Source organism: Notamacropus eugenii, chromosome 4, assembly GCF_028372415.1.
Source record: "Notamacropus eugenii isolate mMacEug1 chromosome 4, mMacEug1.pri_v2, whole genome shotgun sequence".
NCBI classification, from domain to species: Eukaryota; Metazoa; Chordata; class Mammalia; order Diprotodontia; family Macropodidae; genus Notamacropus; species Notamacropus eugenii.
In genome coordinates, this window is record NC_092875.1 from 325,004,784 (window position 1) to 325,023,990 (window position 19,207).

The window sequence follows — 19,207 nt, forward strand, 5'->3', positions numbered from 1 at the left end:
GGGAATTGGATGTGCTGGTCAATCTGAGAAAGGCACAGTGTCAAGGGTGTCTGTGTGTGTGTGTGTGTGTGTGTGTGTGTGTGTGTGTATCTCGCATACATGTAGAGATGCATAGGTGTGTGTGATTGTGTATGAAGCAAGGGTCTGTCCACTTGATTGGTAAGAAACAAACCTTGGGAGGTTCATAAGAGTGTTTCTGGAAAGACAAAATACAGAGAAGAAGGAGCAGAAGGGCAGAGGTCATCCATGCAGCCACAGAAAGATACCCACAGCAGATGCTGATATGATTTCCCTTCCCTTTCTTCTATTTACAGGAAATGATCAGGTTCGCTAAGAAACCCTGGATCTGAAATTTGAAACTAAGAACAGGTTGCTTGTGAGTATGAATTTCGATTCCTTGGGGAGGGTCTGCGTGGTTTAACAATGTCCCTGGGAAATGGAATTTTCTTTCTCCTCTTCCTGGTGATGGATAGGTCTCTGATGGAGCCAGTTTTAACATCCTATTTTCAGAGGTAACCTTTGCTTCTTGGAAACACAAGTTAATGCACTTGGGACACTTCTTAATGGGTTGAATTTTAGAAGAATTAGACAGATGGCTCTGAAGACTGGTTCTTACCAAGATGGTGTAGAATCGGCCTCATTTGCTTTATAGAAGTGAGATGACTTCCCATCTTGCTAAATTGGGACATTTTGGAAGACTTGGTCTCTTCTCCATAGAGAAGATCCTTTGCTTGGGGGTGACGCAAGGGTAAAGGAGGAATGCAGATAGGTCTGGCTTATTTTTTTCATTGTAACAAGACACATTACAACAAACACTACCAAAAAGGGATCAGGTCTCAAACTTGTGGTGGAATGCTAGAAGCCCCTGGTCATTGAAAGACTCTTCTACATAAGTGGAACAAAGTTTCTCTTTTACCACTTAGCTGGATTTGGAATCCCAGATAAGACCTCATAATTCTCATTTTAAACAACTGGTCTGTGTCTGAGTTAGATGCCAAAATGGCCCTAACCATCTCATTCTTCCAAGGTGAGTGGAGTATGCAGTATTGTGATAAATTAATATTCTGTTTAACTAAGAGATACTACATTATACAAACTACTCAATGACTCAATCAGAATGAATTTATTAAGTACCTGCTGAATGCCTGACAGTGTAATGGGGGTTGTGGTGAAGACAAAAGTAGTATGGGGCACTTACTGGCTTGAGGCAATTATAATCTAATAGAAGAGATAAGGCATACTCATATGAAGCAATTAGAGAACACAAGGGACAGTTCATAATCAAGTTCCAGATTGCCTGATGCAGACAGTCCAGGTTACAGAAATTCAGAGAGTGGAGAGATCAATGTGGACCAGAATAGTCTATGAAGGCTGCAGGAGGGAGGGTTCCTTAAGCATGGGCTTGCAGAATGAAAGGGTAGGGTTGGAGGTGGGGCAAGATTTCAGCTAGAGATATAGCATGAGTATGGAAGTAGACAGAGGCATAACCTATGTAGGAGATGCCTGCAGACTGATCTGACTAAGGCTAAATCTTTGTGTAAGGGATCAGACTGAGAGTGGAGAGCAGGGATAGATCATAACAGCCTCAGAATATCATTTATAGATGACTAGGTTTCCAAAAAGTAACATATGGTACAAATACATCTCACTCGAAAACCACAACCTGAAGTCTGTGAACTTTTAAAAAATGTTTTAATAGCTATATTTTAATTTACTTGGTTTCTTTCATAGCCTATGAATTTTATTTTATGCATTTAAAAACCTTTATTCTGAGAAGTTCATAGACTTCACCAAAGGGATTTAGGACACAAAAAATTAAGAATCCCTGTTGTTGAAGAACCTAGGACTTATTTCTTCTGAAGATCTGGAGTCCCTCAAGCATCCTGTAGTGTGTCATAGTCATTCCCCTCTCTGGAGATCAATGACCATGATCCAATTCTTTACACTGGATTCTGTCTATTTGAGCATTTCTTTTATTTGGTTTGTGAATAATCCGAAGCTCACTTTCATTGTTTGTAATTAAGTTTCTAATGTGTGACTGACTAAGGGAAAGGGTCCTTTGGAAAACTGGAAAGAAGGGAAGCTTTTGTCCATAGAGGAAATAAGCCAAAGGTAAAGACTGGGGGCAAGAGAGACTGCTGGGATGCCACCAAAGGATGTAGAATCATGATGTTCCTAGACCTTATCCTCCATCATTGGAGCCCTCCAAATATTCCAGGCATAGGGGGCAGAACCAAATGTCATTTTCACCTGGACTGACAGTGATTTTCAAGTTAGAATTCCTGAGATATACAGCAGCTAAAAATAAGCAATCATGAATTTCAAACTCTGCTGTGATTGAAAATGATGGTGTTCCTTATGTTTCAAACTTTGACTGAATATGATGTATTCTAGTAAGTCATCGACCATTCAGGCTCCATTAATTCAGAATTTGTGATCATTTGTCTGCTGGGATTAGGTTGAAACTTAACCTTTGCTTAGGGAAACATTTTTTTCAAAGAGAGTACAAATTCATAGTGCAAACAAGATCCTAGAGGAATATTTAAAATGCTTATCAAACTTCCTACATATCTTCAAGCACCTTAGATGGGTCATTTATAACAGAACAACTGCTATGCTAATAATGAGTGCCTCATCAATTCATTAGAGCAGGTCTCCTACGAAGAGCCTATTAGGCAACAGCTTAGTTTAAATTACTATATTGCAGTGCTGGAACAGAATGAAGCTTCCTCCCTTCAAAATCAGTCTATAATTCAGGTTTTCTACTGAACTGGATCAGCCTTGCTCTCCAGTTACTCTGAATCAGGGAGATTTTGCTAAATGTGTTATCTGTTCCTATTTGGATGTGGTTTAACTCAATTCAATTCAACATTTCAACCCAAGATTTATTGAGTACCTCCTATGTAAGAACTGAATGTTCTTTATAAGAGTATCAAGTGCCTGTTTTGTAAGAATTCTATGCTAAGCACTAGGGGAAAGATACATTTTAGATTAGATACGGTGCTTGTCCTCATGGAATTTATAGGTTAGCAGGACACCTGGAGTCAGGAAGATCTGAATTCAAATATGGCCTCAGACACTTACTAGCTGTGTGATCCTAGGCATGTCATTTAACCCTGTTAGGAGTTTTCTCATGTGTAAAATGGAGAAGAAATAGCAAATCATTTTAAGTAACTTTGCCAGAAAACTCTGAAAGGTGACATGAAAAGTTGAACACAATTGAAAAACTGCTAAACAAGGGGTGATAAGACATATACACAAATGACAACCCTTAAATACTACTTAAATACCTGGGATTTCGTTGGAGCCCTATCCACTAAAGTAGAAATGGATGCCTCTACCTTCTGATACAGTTGATGGCACAGTGTATAGAGGTCTGGGCCTGGAGTCGAGAAGAGTTGAGTTCAAATCAGGCCTCAGACACTAAACTAGCTATGTGATCCTTGGTAAGTCACTTAATCTTGCCTGCCTTAGTTTTTTCAACTGTAAAATGGGGATGATAATAATAGCACTTATCTCCCAGCATTGCCATAAGGGCCATATAAGATAATATTTGTAAAGCACATGATAGGTGCTTAATAAATGCTTATTTCCTTCATTCCTCTTAATTCACAGTTTCATGAGTGGCAATGACCAAAAAAAAAAGCATCATGTCCTGCCTACTCTTGATTTTGAGCCCCTCCACATTTATCTAAGCTGGTTCTCAGACTAAAGTCCATTTCCAGGCCTATATTTGAAGCCTTTCCAATTTAGTAGAATCTATCAGAGTTTTTACTTTAAAAATCTTTTAACTTCCAGCATATACCAAAGACAAAGAATATCTATTATATCTGGCATATTATCAAAGCCTTCTGACTTTTAATCATTTGATTTTACTATTATGTAGGAACTTTGTATATACATCTATATCTATATCTATATCTATCTATCTATCTATCTATCTATCTATCTATCTATCTATCTATCTATATACAGAAAGAGAGAGAATCTTCCTCATAATTTTCTAGCAGAGCTACTCCAAATAATGAAATAGGCTGCCTTATGAGGTAAGGAGCTCCCTATCCCTGCACGAATTCACACAGAGCCATAATAGAGGGTGAGCAGTTGATCTCTTGGATCCATTCTGAATCTAAAATTCTGTGATTCTATCATTCTCTGATATCCTCGTTGTTCCAGACGATACAGTGTTACGCTGGCTGTTCAGTTAGCAGAGTTGCTGCCTCCAGGCACACATTGAATGCTTATCTCCTGGGTTTCAGTCTCATCGGCTTTGTCTAGTGTCTACAAATGTTCCAATAGAATGATATTTTTCTTTTCACAATTTTATGTGCCTGGTTCCTCTTGTTTCCTTGAATCTCCTATTGATTCTCATGCTCGCATTCTGAGATTATGAGGAAATTCATTCAATTGCCACATGACCTGTCCCAGCTCCCTAAATGAAATTTGGTGATGTCCCTCTTTGCCATAGGGAAAAAAAAAACATTTCCAGCAGAGAAATAGAATCATTATCTTGACTGAAATAACATCTATTTCCCAACCTGCAACCTGATAAAACATCAAATTGGTGAAGTTTCCTTATTATTCCATACAAGTTTTAGGACATAAGGTAATGACTTGTTAGCTGATGCTGGTGAGGTGGTTTGGACGTTAAGAAGTTCAAAGGTCCCCAGTGGAAATGATGGGTTAGACCCAGAGCTATTCAGGTCCTATCATTAGGAAAAATGTTGAAGTAGGACCTGAAATACAAAGACAACTGGAAGATGAAAGAGGCAGAATTTTTTTTCCCTTTCTCTTTAGCACTTGGGTTACTGCACCTGCTGGACCTAAGGACTATGTGACCAATGGTGCAACAGGTAGACTATGTCTGGCTTCAAGATAATAATGAAGAGAATATAACTCATTTTAATACAATCTATGGAAGGCCTTTCCTCAGGATGATCCTGTGAGATTAGTAGTCCCAGAGCTAGCAAGTATCAGGGGTGGGAAAATTCAAACCAACCTTAAACACTTTCTAGCTCCACACTCTGAGCAAGTCACTTTATCCTGTTTGCCTCAATTTCCTTGTTTGTAAAATGTGCTGGAGTAGGAGAAGGCAAGCCACTCCAGTATCTTTGCCATGAAAACCCTAAATGAGGTCGTAAAGAACTGGACACAACTGATTGACTAAACAAACAAAAAAATTCGGAGGTGAGACTAGAACCCAGATCTCAATCTAGTGGTCTTCACATGATTCCAAGTTGGGAAGTGAACAACATACATTTATATAGTCCTGTAAGTCCCCTAAAACACTTTCCTTACAACAACCCTGTATGGTAGTCAGTGGATAAATATTATTGTCTCCATTTTACAGATGGGAAAATAAGTTCAGAGAGATGGCTTCATCTCTCACTCAGGTCACTTGACTTGCTCATGCTTATGCAGCTAGTAAGTGTCAGAGCTGGGTCTAGAGTTCAGGTCTTCTAGTTCTAAACCCCGTACTCATTATGTGACACCATACTAGTAGCTCTAGAATAGTATGCTTGGAAGTCTACAGAAGGCAGAGATCTGTTTTAGGATCACAGATTTTAAACTGGAAGAGACCTTAGAGGCCATCAAATTCAATTCCCTCTTTTTACAGATGAGGAACAGAGAGGATAAGTGACTGGTTCAGAGTCACTTAGCTACTAAGTGTTTGAGATGAAGTTTGAATTCAGTTTCTTGACTGCAAGTCTGGTCCCCTATTCTAAGTCTGACTCTCTCATGTCACAGATGAGAGCCCCAAGGCCAAAAAAGGTGAAACAATTTTGCCAAGACTATCCAGATCGTAAGTGGCAAAGCTGGAGTTTAAACCCAGGTGCTTTGACATCCAGTCCAACATGCTTTGCTGTGCACTGAGGCTTAGGTTGTAGAACAAAGAGAGTGGACTAGAAGTTGAGAGATCTGGGGTCTGGTCCTGCCTCCCTCATGCCATTGCTGAATAATCTCAAGTGAAGCTCTGCAGGCCTTCATTTCCTTATCTGTCAAATATGGATCATATACAGTGTCTGTCTTACCTCCATCACAGGTGGATAGGTGGTGCACTGGATAGAGTGCCAGGCCTAGAGTCAGGAGGACTCATCTTTGTGAGTTCAAATCCGGCCTCAGACACTTACTAGCTGTGTGACCCTGAGCAAGTCTCTTAACCCTATTTGCCTCAGTTTTCCCATATATAAAATGAGCTGGAGAAGGAAGTGGCAAATCACTCCAGTATCTCTGCCAAGATAAACCCAAATGGGATTACAGAGAATTACAGGCAACTGAACAACGAACAAGTTTAATGAGTATAGATTTGTAGTCAATATGCCCTGGGTTTGAATTCCAGCTATGTTGCTTGCTATCTCTGTGACCTTGGACAAATCATCTCTGTTCTCTATGCTTTAGCTTTCTCATTTGTAAAATGGGGGAACTAGATCAAATGATATTGACCTCTGAATCCATTAGCCCCTGATATTTGATCTGGTGCATCCCTCTGCCTCTGCCTCTAAGCAAGACCTAACCTAGGCTACTGAAGAGAAATGATAGTAGTTCTATTTTCCAAGAGGCTGGTTTATCGCCATCCCACTTCCTAACTTAGAAGGCTTGTTGGAAGCCCTTCACAATCTGGCTCTTGCCTACCTTTTCAGGATTATTACATATGACTCCTCTTTGCCCATTCTATGTTTCAGTCAAAGTGGCCTAGTCTTTCTTCTGTTTCTGGGCCATTGTTCTCTTTCCTAACTGCCATCTTTAGGAAGCCCTTTTTTCAAAACTCAGCTACAATGCTACCTCCTACATCGGGTCTTTCCTCAGCCCTCCAGTTTCTAGTGTCTTACAAATTACTTTTATTTACTTAATATGTATTTTGTATTAACACATATATGTGTATGTCAATACACAGATATGTATATATGTATGAAAATGTAGCCATGTGTGTATATATCTATCTATGTATATGTGTACAGATGTATATACACACGTACATGTTGCTTCCCCCAATAGAATGTAGACTCCACCAGGACAAGAACTGTTTCATTTTTTTCCTTTGTACTTCCACCCTCTTGAACAATATTTGGCATATAGTAGAATCTCAACAAAGGCTTACTGAGTACATGAATAAATAAATTGTTGGATGAGTCTACTGCCAAACTTGATTTTGCATATACAGAAATGGGACTTGTTCGGATTAAGGTATTTCTTCTGGAAACAAAGGTGACAGTGACCACCCAGTGGGAACATGCAAAATACTTTTGAAAAAATGTTAAGCCTTCTTCGCTTCAGTGTCTGACTCACTTCTGATGACAAATCCTCTCCCCCACCTGCCCATCCTGGTCATGAGGGAGAAGTCAGCTGGAGACAGGTCAATTCTCCTCTGCTATCCTTGTCAATTAATCACCAAGCCCATCCCAGAGGTTTTCAGGAGGGGTTATGGCAAGCTTTCTAGTCTAGGCCCCTGTATGATTTCCATCTGCCCAGAGACTGAAACGATGAGCTGCACTGATTGGATCTACAGCTTTGTCCCGGTGCCTCTAAAGTCTATCAGGCACAAAGCAGGTCAAGATTTGTATGTCGCCATGTGGTAGAGAGACTGGAATGGGTTTGATAAAGGCATCCCCTTCAAAGAACTTATTCTTTGCTTTCAAGTAGGACAATGCATCAGAAAAGTTGTCAGGCCCGTTTTGACAAGGGTGAGAGGCATTAACTAATATTTTGATTTTAATAGAATGAATAATAAAGAGCCCTGAGTACCTCACAACTAATTTGGAAGAGCCTAATTCTCTGCATGTCCTCAGTTTGAGTCAGATTCCCAAAGAGTTTGTAACAAAAGGGTCTTTTTTTTTCCCCTAGGAAAAAAATGCATTCCTCAGCCAACTTTTCTCCTTTTTAATACCCTTCCTGTAATGCTTCTCGGTTAACAGTTACTTATGAAAAGATGAAATAAAGTTGGTGCCTGAAGCAGCAAGCCTCAGACAGAGCCCAGGAAGGGCAGGGTTCTTGCTTTTGTTCCATGGTTCTGACCAGGTTACCCAGTACGCAAGGAATTTCAGATGTGGAAGAATTCATTAAGCCAGAAACCTTGGATGGAGTAGACATATGCCTTACATTTAGGTTTTTGGAGTTCCTGACCAAGTGCCATGATTTCAAGGGCACTAAGAAAGACCTCCTTCCTCACTCTCCACTACCCTTAAGTGATTTCCTGATCTGTTCTCTATTTCTATAAAACCCTTTCTCATAGGACTGTTGTAGTTGTGGGGAAAGGGGGGTTGGAAGAGAGAGAGAGAGAGAGAGAGAGAGAGAGAGAGAGAGAGAGAGAGAGAGAGAGAGAGAGAGAGAGAGAGCAGACTTAGACAGGGCCTAAGGGTATCTTACCATTGGTGGGATCACTAGGGGTCCCAGGGTAAGATTCTCAGCTTAGTGTGTGCTTAGGGAGTTTGTTTATCAGTCATGATCAGTATCTGAGAGAGAGATTCATATGAACCAGGTTCACAAAGGACTAACTGATAAAGATTTGCCTGTTAATTGATTTATGCTTAAAATGCTCGACTAATATGGAAATATGTTTTGCATGATTGCACATGTATAACCTATATCCAATTGCTTACCATCTCAGGAAGGAGGGAGGGAGGAGAGATAGGAAGGAGGGGAATTTGAAACTCAAAATTTTTAAAAAAAGAGAGAGAATGCTAAAAATGGTTTTTACTTGTAATTAAAGGGAAAAAATAAAATATTATTTTTAAAAAATACTTAAAACTGCCAAAGAGACTGCAATGCCAACGCCCATTGGTCAACACATTTTCTTTTGATTGGGAAGTCTATCTGGAAGAGCAGTTTAAGATTAAAAGATGGTTTGCTAGTATAGAGTCATAGGAAACAAAAGGAGTTGAATGAACTTAAGAAATCATGCCATAGAATTAGAGCTGCAGAGCTAGAAGAGTCATGAGAGGTCATATTCTAGTGCATCCCTTCCCCTCTCTTTTTTCAGATAAGGAAACTGAAGCCCAGAGAATTTAAGTGACTTATCAGAGGTCACACAGATAATACATAAAAGAGGTGAGAAACGAGCTGAGATCCTGTGGCTCCAAATCTAATGCTCTTTCCCCTGAATCATGCTCCATTAGACTGCGTAAGCCTGATGTCCCTCCCCATTTCTACCATAGGAACTAATCAATCAAATAACATTTGTTAAAACTCTTACTATGCACTGTTCTAGACAAAAGACAAAAAAAAAATTACATTTTATCAAGTCAAACTACATGTACATATATACATATTTGGAAAGTAGATGCAGGTGTATAGTCCCAATAAGATAAGGTCATTTGAGTGGGGAGGCCGTAGTAGCTAGGGGAAGCAAGAAAGGCTTCAGGTAATTAACTTGTTGAGTAGTGGCACTTGAACCTTGAAGGAAGCTAGGGATTCTAAAAGGTGAGCAGCTAGGTGGCACCATAGTGCACAGGGTGCCAGACCAGGAATCAGGATGACTCATCTTCATGAGTTCAAATCCAGCCTCAGACACTTATTAGCAGTAGGACCCTAGACAAGTCACTTAACCCTGCTTACCTCAGTTTTCTCATCTATAAAATGAGCTGTAGAAGAAAATGGCAAACCACTCCAATATTTTTGCCAAGAAAATAGTTATAAGAGTCAAATCTGATTGAACAACAAGAGGCAAGTAGAAGTCACTAAAGGTTCTGGAAGAGAAGACATGATTGGACCTATCCCTTAGGAATATCACTTTGCCATCTGTGCAGAGGATAGATGGGAGAGGAGAGAGGCTTGAGATAAGGGAATCCAATTAGGAGGCTGCTGTAACAATCCAGGAGAGAGGTGATAAGGGCCTACAGAAAGGAGGTGGCTTTGTGCAGGAGAAACGTGAGAGACACTGTGGGGATAGAATCAATAAGATAGCCAGCATATTCTTGGTGGCAAAGCTGTTTAACCTCTCCTCTGCACCTCACAAATTCTTACTCTATAGCTCTAGTCTTTCTAAACTCCATGAAGAGTTCTCTTCCCATTTGTCATTAACAAGTTCTAGTTCACAAGATCGTGGATTCGTTCCATTTGTTCATCTTGGATTCATTACGCTCAGGTTTACATGTAGTGGAAAGCACAGAAGACCTGGAATCAAATCCCGAATCTTACACTTACTAGCTATGTGACATTGCACCACCCTTAACTTCTTCAGTGCCTTACCTGTCAAAGGGGATAAGAATCCTTGCCCCACCTATCTTGTAAAGTGGTTTGTGAGGATTGAGTGAGATAATAGATGGCAGAGTATCCTAACAACCAAAAGGTGCTATACACCTGTAAGGGATTATTATAATGACTATTATTTCAAAACCATCTGTCCCAGATAGGCCTCACATTTGGAAAGCTTGTGCATTGAGGAGCTGGGATCTGACAAGCTATTCTAATTTCAATAAATTGCTCCCTCCTTGCTCTGTACTTTTGGTTTCCTGTCTGAGGTAAGAAGCAATAATTGATGGGAAAGCATTTTACAACAGAAGGTAGAGGGAAAAGAGGCAATGTAGAAGAAATGGTCTGCCATGAATGCCTGCCTAGCCCTTCCCAGGGTCATGTATTCTATGGGGGTTCAGTCAGTATGCCATGTCAGGCAAATACTACAATGGAATCTCTAAAGCTCTGGACCACTCATCCATCCATCCATCCCTCCGTCTATCCATCCATCCATCCTTCCATCCATCCATCCTTCCATCCATCCATCCATCCATCCATCCATCCATCCATCCACCCGTCCTTCTATTCATCCATTCATCTATTAATTCAATGAACATTTAATGCCTGCTACATACATAAGCAGTATACTGAGTTGACTACAAAAGAAATGTAGGAGGTGGCCTTTGACCTCCAAAAGTTTACAAATCAGATACCAAGAAAGACTGAACACAAGAAACATTTGAGTAGTGATGTGAGGCAATGTATGAATTGAATGAGTGGTCTAGTTAGACACCTACATGCACCAGGCATTCAGAGAAGGGAGAAATCACCCTGACCTGGGATGATCCACAGGGTGGTGAATTGAATCTCAGAGTCACAGATGGACCTCAGAGGTCCTCTAGTCCAACATGGTATTGAACAGGAATTCCTTCTATTACATCCTGGGGGGAAAAAGGGTCATCCAGCCTCTGCTGATAGATGTCTAATTTGGAGGGCTCTACCTCCCTAGGCATCCTAGTCCAGGAAGTCTTCACAGACAAGATCTGACCTTCTTTGGTCTTTGAAGGATAGGTAGTATTAAAAATAGGAAGGAGAAGGGAAAACATTGCAGTCAGGGAGATAAATTCTGAGGGAGTAGGAATGATTATGGGGTGTTGTGGGAACGAGAGAGATGATCTGGGTTTAAATCCTTCCTCTGTCACACCCAGGCTGCTTGCCCCTATAATAGACATGCCTCAGTGACACAAGCAACCCCCTAAAACTGTTAGTTATAGAGATTTGCTGATCCCCATCTGTAGAAGGGTTTGTTACCTAGATAACGTCACAGGTTTGTACCACACACACACACACACACACATACACACACGCAAGCACACACGCACACATGGCTCTGTGTGTATATATATGATACACATACATACATAATATAATACACATATACATATGTACACCTATATATATATAATTGCACAGACAGATACATAGAGAGTTAAAACATTTATTAAACATGTTCTCTGTCACAGACACTGCTGTACATGGACCTTTTATTTCATGTGTGTATGAAATATACGTGTGTATTTTATATATGGTTTTCTGAAGTTTGCAGACTTTATAAACATTATTTCATTTTGTCTTGAGAAGTTGTGGTGCTAAAGTTAGAGAGTGAGGGTGGAATGATATTACAAAGGGCTTTGAATGCCAGAACAAATAGTTTGGACTTCATGCTGAATACAGTAGAAAGCCACAGCATGTTTTTGAATCATTTAAAAAACAAACAAACAAACAACTTCCAGACCCCCCCAAAAAATTATTAGTATCATCAGCTGGATTTTGTTATAACAGCATTTGACCTGGACTTCAGAGAAAACATTGATTTCATCAGTCACTTACAGGTCAAAGACCATTACTGCCATCTCTAAGGGACCTTTCAAATCCTTAATACTGGAATGTCGTTATATCCCTTGAAATAAATGGGCCATCCCCTGAGGATTAGAAACCTTTTTAAAAGAAGAGTTTCATTGCTATAGAAGAATCATAGAATGTCAGAGCTGGAAGAAACCTGAGAGGTCATCTGGTCCAGCTCCCTCCTGCCACCAATGAAGAAGGGCTGGAGACTCAAGGAGAAACAGTGACTTATCCAAGATCACAGGGCAAGTTATAGGATCATAGATTTAGGGCAGAAGCCATCTACTGGAACTACCTCACTTTACCTGAGGCATCAGAATGGGAATGTGGAAACTCAGCTCATCAGGGTCCAGGGTCTGGGCTTCCCAACTGGACCATACTGGCTTCCATTTCCTCCTGAAATGACCACAGTTGTGACTGGTACAAACCTGCAAGTACTGGCCCCAAATCGTACAGCAACTGAATTTTTTGGGCCAGGACTAAAGAGCCCAGGTATTCTAAATCCTAGTCTAGTGTTGTTTTCATAGAACTACATACTGCCTCTCAGGAATTGGCCAGAATCTCCTTTTCCCCAAATATACTTAAATTGATGAGACAGGGTGTGTGTGTGTGTGTGTGTGTGTGTGTGTGTGTGTGAGAGAGAGAGAGAGAGAGAGAGAGAGAGAGAGAGAGAGAGAGAGAGAGAGAGAGAGAGAGAGAGAGAGAGAGAGAGAGAGAGAGCAGACAGCCCATCCAAGTGTTTCATCAAACACTTGGATATAACGGTGTGGACCCTGCAGGGAGGATAACAGAAAAAGAGATATGTACAGTCCCTCACACTTCCCCCAGAGATAATTTCCTTGGACAAGCCATTTATAGGGAGTGATCTGGAGGAAAATGAGGAATGGCCAGAATCTCTTCATAGAACCTTTATCTGCCCCACCCACCCACCCATCCTCCCTCTGCACCAGCAATGCAGGCTAGGGCCAGCTCAGGGAAGTAGCAGTCTTCCCAGGGTCCAAGCCTCCCTCATTCTCCTTTCCTTCCTCAAGCAGGAGCAGCAGCTGGCCCACGTGAACCCCATTCCCCGTGGGGCTGGCTTGTCGTGTCAATCGTGTGTGTGAGGAAAAAATAATAAATCTGCAGAGATGTTGTTAGAGTTTGGTCCTTCAGTGCCGGCTTATCTCTCTCTCCCCCAGGCAGCCACTAATTGAGGCCAGGAGGTTGGCTGCCTAGCTCAGACCACATTTACAGGAGGAAGAGAATGCAAATGCATCTCTTACTGTTGGGGCCCACTTCCCCCACATCCCCCTCCTATTTCACGGCTCCCTCCCCCTCTCCTCCCCTCCCACACATATTCAGACATGTCCCCCTTTTGAATAGGCTGCTCTGATTGGAAAAGTGGGGAAATAATCTTCATAACAGATTTTCTTCAACAGTTTGATGACTTTCTTTCAGGGGCTCCTACCTATCTGCCAGGGTGTCCATTCAGGGCCAACTCTAAATATATAGAGACCTAACTAAACAGGTGGCCCAAATCAGTGATGCCATGTGGAACTCAGGGACACTGAGAAGAGACATGATGCCACTCTCCCCCCCTGCCCCCCATCACTCAAAATGAATTCTCCCGCATCAGCCTGTGACCTGAGATTTCACCATTAATGAGCCATTCCTTTGAATTAAAAGCACTATTCCCTTAATCCAGTCAAGTACCCCATAGGAGGTATAGCATATTAAGCCATCACCATCCATTAACATCTTAGTGTGAGGGAATTCTCCTGATCTTTTCTAGTCTGGCAGCTGAGATAAATAAGGAGATGCCCAATAGGTAAGTTTTTATAGAAGGGAGGAGAAAGATTCAGTCAGAACATTACCTTAGGAGGGCAAGTCAGATCATAGAAGAGTTGAGAGTAACCTGGGTGCCTTGATGCTGGGTAATGGCTTCCTTCCTTTCCTGAGACCAACACCCCCTGGGTGCTGAGACCCCCCCCCCCACCACCCAGGAGTCTCCAAATCCTTAAACTTCCTTTTGTTCGAATATTTCTCTCCACACTATCTGTAATGTTGTCTCCTGCCTTTGTTATGGAAACCCTACCCATACCCAGCTCCCACCTCACTTCCTTGAGTACATCTCTCTCTCTCAACACTCCACACTCTGCCCACAGTAATTTTTCCCTCCCAAATGCCTATAGTACTTATTATCTGAATCATTCATTTGAACACTCAGCAAAGACTGCTTTCTATTATAGTTAACTTTTTGGTCAGCAGTAGAAGACACCGAGTTTATCACAGGGAGCTCTTCAACTTTTCCACACTGCTGTGGACACCACAGGTCAATAAATGGTTGTTGGTGACAATGACGATAATGGTGACAGTGGTAGTGGTGGTCAGGAGAGATAAAAATGGAAGGTTGTAAAGGCTCACTCCTCCTGCTAGAGCTTTGGCTGAAGAGTAGGCCAGCCAAGCAACCCCCGAGGTCCAAAGCCTCATATATGGAAAAGGGAGAACATTCAGAATCGTAAGACAGAAAGGACCCTAGGGGGTCCCTCTTCTCCACAAAGGTACAACAGCTTTTGGTCAATGTGGGCATTGGCATGGTTTATCAGAGTGAGCTGGTAACTCACCAGTGTCTACACAGAATCAGTCCAGGGAAGAGACCTCAGTTAGTTACTCAACCAGCAATTATTTAATTCCTATTTCCTTTATAGACTCCTCCTTGACTACTCTATTTCTTTTGAAGTAAACAAAAGTCAACAAACATGGTTAGGTCAAGGGATAAGGCAGAGAGACCAGATCTTTGATTTATCTGGCACAAGAAACTCCCTGTATAAAGGAATTCCTTCCACTAATGTAGGTAGGCATCTATAGCTTTAGAGAGTTGCCCAGAGCAATGAGAAGTTAAATGACTTGTTTAGCATCTCATAGCCAGGATGGGTCAACAAACACTTTATTTCAGTGTATAAGGAAAAAGAAAAGAGGATTGCTTATGAAACTGTAAAGTTCTTTTACATATAGTTTTTTTAAAGGTTGTACTGAATCTAAGGGTAGCTAGATAGTGTAGTGGATAGAACACCAAGGTTGGATCCAGGAAGATCTGAGTTCACATCTGGCCTCAGATATTTTCTAGCTGTGTGACCCTAGGAAAGTCACTATTTGCCTCTGTTTCTCAACTATAAAATGAGAACACACTAAAGAAGAAAATGGAAAATCACTCCAATATCTTGCCAAGAAAACCCTATAGAGTTGGACACAACTGAACAACAATAACAGATATTAAATCTAACCTAATAGCAAAACCCCAAAACAAAAATACAGCTCTGTTTGTCTGACACCCCTTATGAAATTCCTTCTAGTCTTTTTTTCTACATATTTTAAAATGTTTCATCAACATTCTTTTCTTTTCTCTTCTTTTTGGCATTCCTATTACTATGCACCCACCCTGCCTGTTTTAAAACATTATCTCCCCTTTCTTGGACTTCCCATAACATTTACAGTTGGTTAACTTCCAGGTTAGTGCTTAATGGTTCTGTAGTTGTTCCTTTTCTCCTATTCTCCCCAGGGCTCATCACATAAGAGGTGCCCAATCAAGCTTTGAGCAAATTGCTTCATCTCCTTGGGGCCTCTATTTCATTAGGATCATAGGATTTAGAAATAGAAGAGACTTCAGAAAACATTTAGTCAATCCACAAGCATTTATGAAGCACTTATGGTGGCCTAGGCACTGTGCTAAGCCATGAGGAATACAAACACAAGCACAAAGAAAGATGGTCCCTGCCTCTTACTTACATTCTAAGGCAGGAAGACAACACTTCGAAAAGGAAGCTGAGAAGCAAGGGTAGAGGGGCCAGATAAGGATACTCAGATTGAGAACATAACAGAGAAAGTGCAGGGAGTTGGGAGTACAGCCTAGACAGTAATGGAGGCACAGTTGGCCTGGGCATCCTCCCTGAAATGGAAATTCTAGAAGGAACCATCCAATCAGAGGGAGTAGTTGGAGGTTCACAGGGTACTTCCAAGGTGTAAGGGTGAGGAAGTTTCTACGACACAGTAGAGAAAGTTCAGGGCTGTATCCTGGAGAAGGAAAACATGGAGCACAATCCTGTCATTTTATAGAGAAGAAAAGTCTGAAGAAAAGCCCACCTAGTACAATATCTTGGACAGAGTAGATTTTAATAAATTTTTGTTGAGTTGAAAGGAATCCATGGCAGCTCCACTTCCTTTTTTTTTCTTTTTCTCTCTCCATCTCTGTCTCACCCTTTGCTCCTAATACACAATCCTGTTGAGCCTATGTAGGTGCGAACATTGCAAAAGAAACAACAGAAGACAAAATACCTAATTTCAGGAGTTCTAAGTCTGTCTAATCTGGAGCTTGATTGGATGGGCACAGGGAGAAGGGGTGAGGGGGGCCTCTCCCTCCATCCATGGACAGGCAACTCTTCTCCAAATGGAGACAGACATCCCATAGGTTAGAAAAGAGAGATCTGATCACTATGATGCAAGGCACAATGAGTCATCTTTTTCCTATCTGAGGAAAGAGAAATGATCCAAAAACAGTCCTAAGACTATGATCAGATATCCTAGGTGCCATTCTCAGTTCTGCTGCTCACCACCTCGGTGGCCTTGGGGAAATAACCAGTTCCCCAGGTCCCAGCTTTTTAGTCTGTAAAATGAGGTGGTTGAACTTGCTAACCTGAAAGGTCCCTTCTACTTAGTCTGTCAATAAACATTTATTAAATGCCTCTCAGCTCTTGCTGTGAAAGGGGACTACTGCAGATGTCATTATTTCACTCATGTCCTACTCTCTGTGACCGTATTTGGGGTTTTCTTGACAAAGATACTGCAGTGGTTTGCCATTTCCTTCCCTAGCCCGTTTTACAGATGAGGAAACTGAGTCAAGCTGGGTTAATTCCCTGTGCCCTGGGTCACACAGCTAGTAAGTGTCTGAGGTTTTGGAGTCTTCCTGACTCCAAGCCCAGGGCTCTATGCACTTCACCATCTACCTGCCTCTAAGGGGACAACTAGTTTTTATTAATAGATTATGAGAATTAGAAGGCCATTTAGTAGATCCACTGAGTTTCAGTAGGGTGGCATGACTTTCCAAAGATTAGTAACATGGGCAATGAACAGCAGAGCTGGAATTCAAACCAGGGCCTTTGACTTTCCTCTGCACCATGTTGTCTCCAGTAAGCTAAGAGGCAAGAGCATATTTATCATCTTCTAACCATGATCGCATCACATAATCCAATTCCGTCATGTGACAAGTAAAGAAACAGAGGCCCAGAAAGAGTAAAATAGTACTAGCTAGTATCTGAGCAACTCCGTGGCATGGTGGACAGAGCAGTGGACCTGGAGTCAGGAAGATCTGAGTTCAAATCTGACCTCAAACACTTACTAACAGTGTGACCCTGGACAAGTCACTTAGCTCTGTTTGCCTCAGTTTCCTCAACTATAAAATGATCTGGAGAAGGAAATGGTAAATCTCTCCAATATCTTTGCCAAGAAAACCCCAAATGGAGTCACAAAGAGTCAGACATGGCTGAAAAATGAGCATTGATCTAGCACTTTTAGGTTTGCAAAGCACTTTGAAAATATTTTCTTGTTTTATGCTCGCCATTGCTCTGGGAGGTAGGTTCTATTATTATCCCTGTTTTACAGGTGCGGAAACTGAAGCTGAAGGAGGTTAAGTAATTTGCTCAGTATCACAGAGGTTTGAGGCAGGATTTGAACTCGGGTCTTCCTGCCTCTAGTTCCAGTGCTCTATTCACTGTGCCACCTAGCTGCCTGGAACCCAGGTCTTCTTACTCCCAGTCCAGTATTCTTCATGATAGAGGTGGTAGGGAGAAGATTTACAAAACAAGTTGGGCCATTTTCCCTTACTTGAGACCACAGAACACAAGTTTTTGGATTACCATGTTTAAGGCCCAGAACTAGTCACTGATGGAAACTCACAGTAGAATTGGGTGTGGGGAGGTAAGCAAACATAGATGAAACAACCTAGGAAGATTAGAGAGCAAGATGGTACCCAGAGTCTAGGCTCAATGTCTGCCTGGTCAGAGGATGCAGAATAAGGAATGGTCAGAGCCCAGGGTGGGCTAACTGAGGAAGGGTTCCAGGATGAAGTGAGCTTTGAGGGTAGTTTTGAAGGGAGCAGTGGCTATGGACGGTCAAAGATGGGGACAGGTCCCTGCAGCCTCCTCTTCCACACTCCTTGAAAGGGTTCAAAAAAGAAAGGTCATCTCCTGCACTGCTCTAGAGAAATGCTTGATTGCCTGGTGGGTGGGGGGTCTTCGCCCCAATCAATAGCTCCACCTTCTTATTTCTCTGCGTGTTGTTCAGGCAGCCTTGATGATGACTGGCAGCCGCTCCATTTGTTCACTAGCTCGGTTAAAGAGTCCTGAGCTCACCAAGCCTTTAGGGAGTATCCCACTGCCCCCCTCCCTTCCTTTTACTAAATATTTCCCAAGGTCTGATATCACTGTAGTACCCTAACTGATCTAAAGGAGATGCCAAATCAGGAAATACAAACCAAGCTGATTCCTTCCCCAGAGCCCAGATCAGAGCTAGGCTGGAGTAGAAATGGGGTAGGTAGTAAGCAGAAGGAAGTTATCCATGTCCATTAGTGAAATGACCCTTATACAGGGGCAAGTATCATCCAGACCCTCAACCTCACCCCCAGATGACAGACATTTCCTCTGTTCCACTCCAGTTTGGGGTCAGGAGGCTGCTGTAAGTAGCCCTCTGTTATTACCCCTTAGGCATAAGTGAATGGGAAGGAGCTATTCTTTATGGGGGGGGGGGGGGGAAGAGAGGATGGGGGAAGGGGAAGGAGCTATTCTTTAGAGGAGGGAGGGAGGAGAGAGAGAGAGAGAGAGAGAGAGAGAGAGAGAGAGAGAGAGAGAGAGAGAAGCAGTAGGGAAACCCCACTGTGCATGTGGTTAGAACACAATTGATTGCTGATAGGCACATTAGCAGGACCATTCTTCACGGGAGCTGCTTGTGGGATAAGAGCAGTTCAAGTGGGGCTTTCAGTAAACAGATAATGGAATGCCATTTTAATTGCATTTTATCTTTGGTGGGCATATGAAGTTGTATTGGACATGGGTTCTCTGATGAGCCAGAGGTACCAGGTGGGGGTTGGGCGGCTGCCAGCAGA

The 19,207-nt window shown here is 41.9% G+C and overlaps 1 protein-coding gene across 5 annotated transcripts in view; it reads left to right on the forward strand.

The window, feature by feature from the left end:
- The window catches only part of ZBTB7C (zinc finger and BTB domain containing 7C), a 505,030-nt gene that overhangs the window by 293,020 nt on the left and 192,803 nt on the right, over window positions 1-19,207 (forward strand). For all 5 annotated transcript variants that reach the window (XM_072605169.1, XM_072605168.1, XM_072605166.1 and 2 more), the window contains one exon: window positions 315-376. The gene's annotated coding sequence lies outside the window, so the exon portion shown is untranslated. The remainder of the gene's footprint in view (window positions 1-314; window positions 377-19,207) is intronic.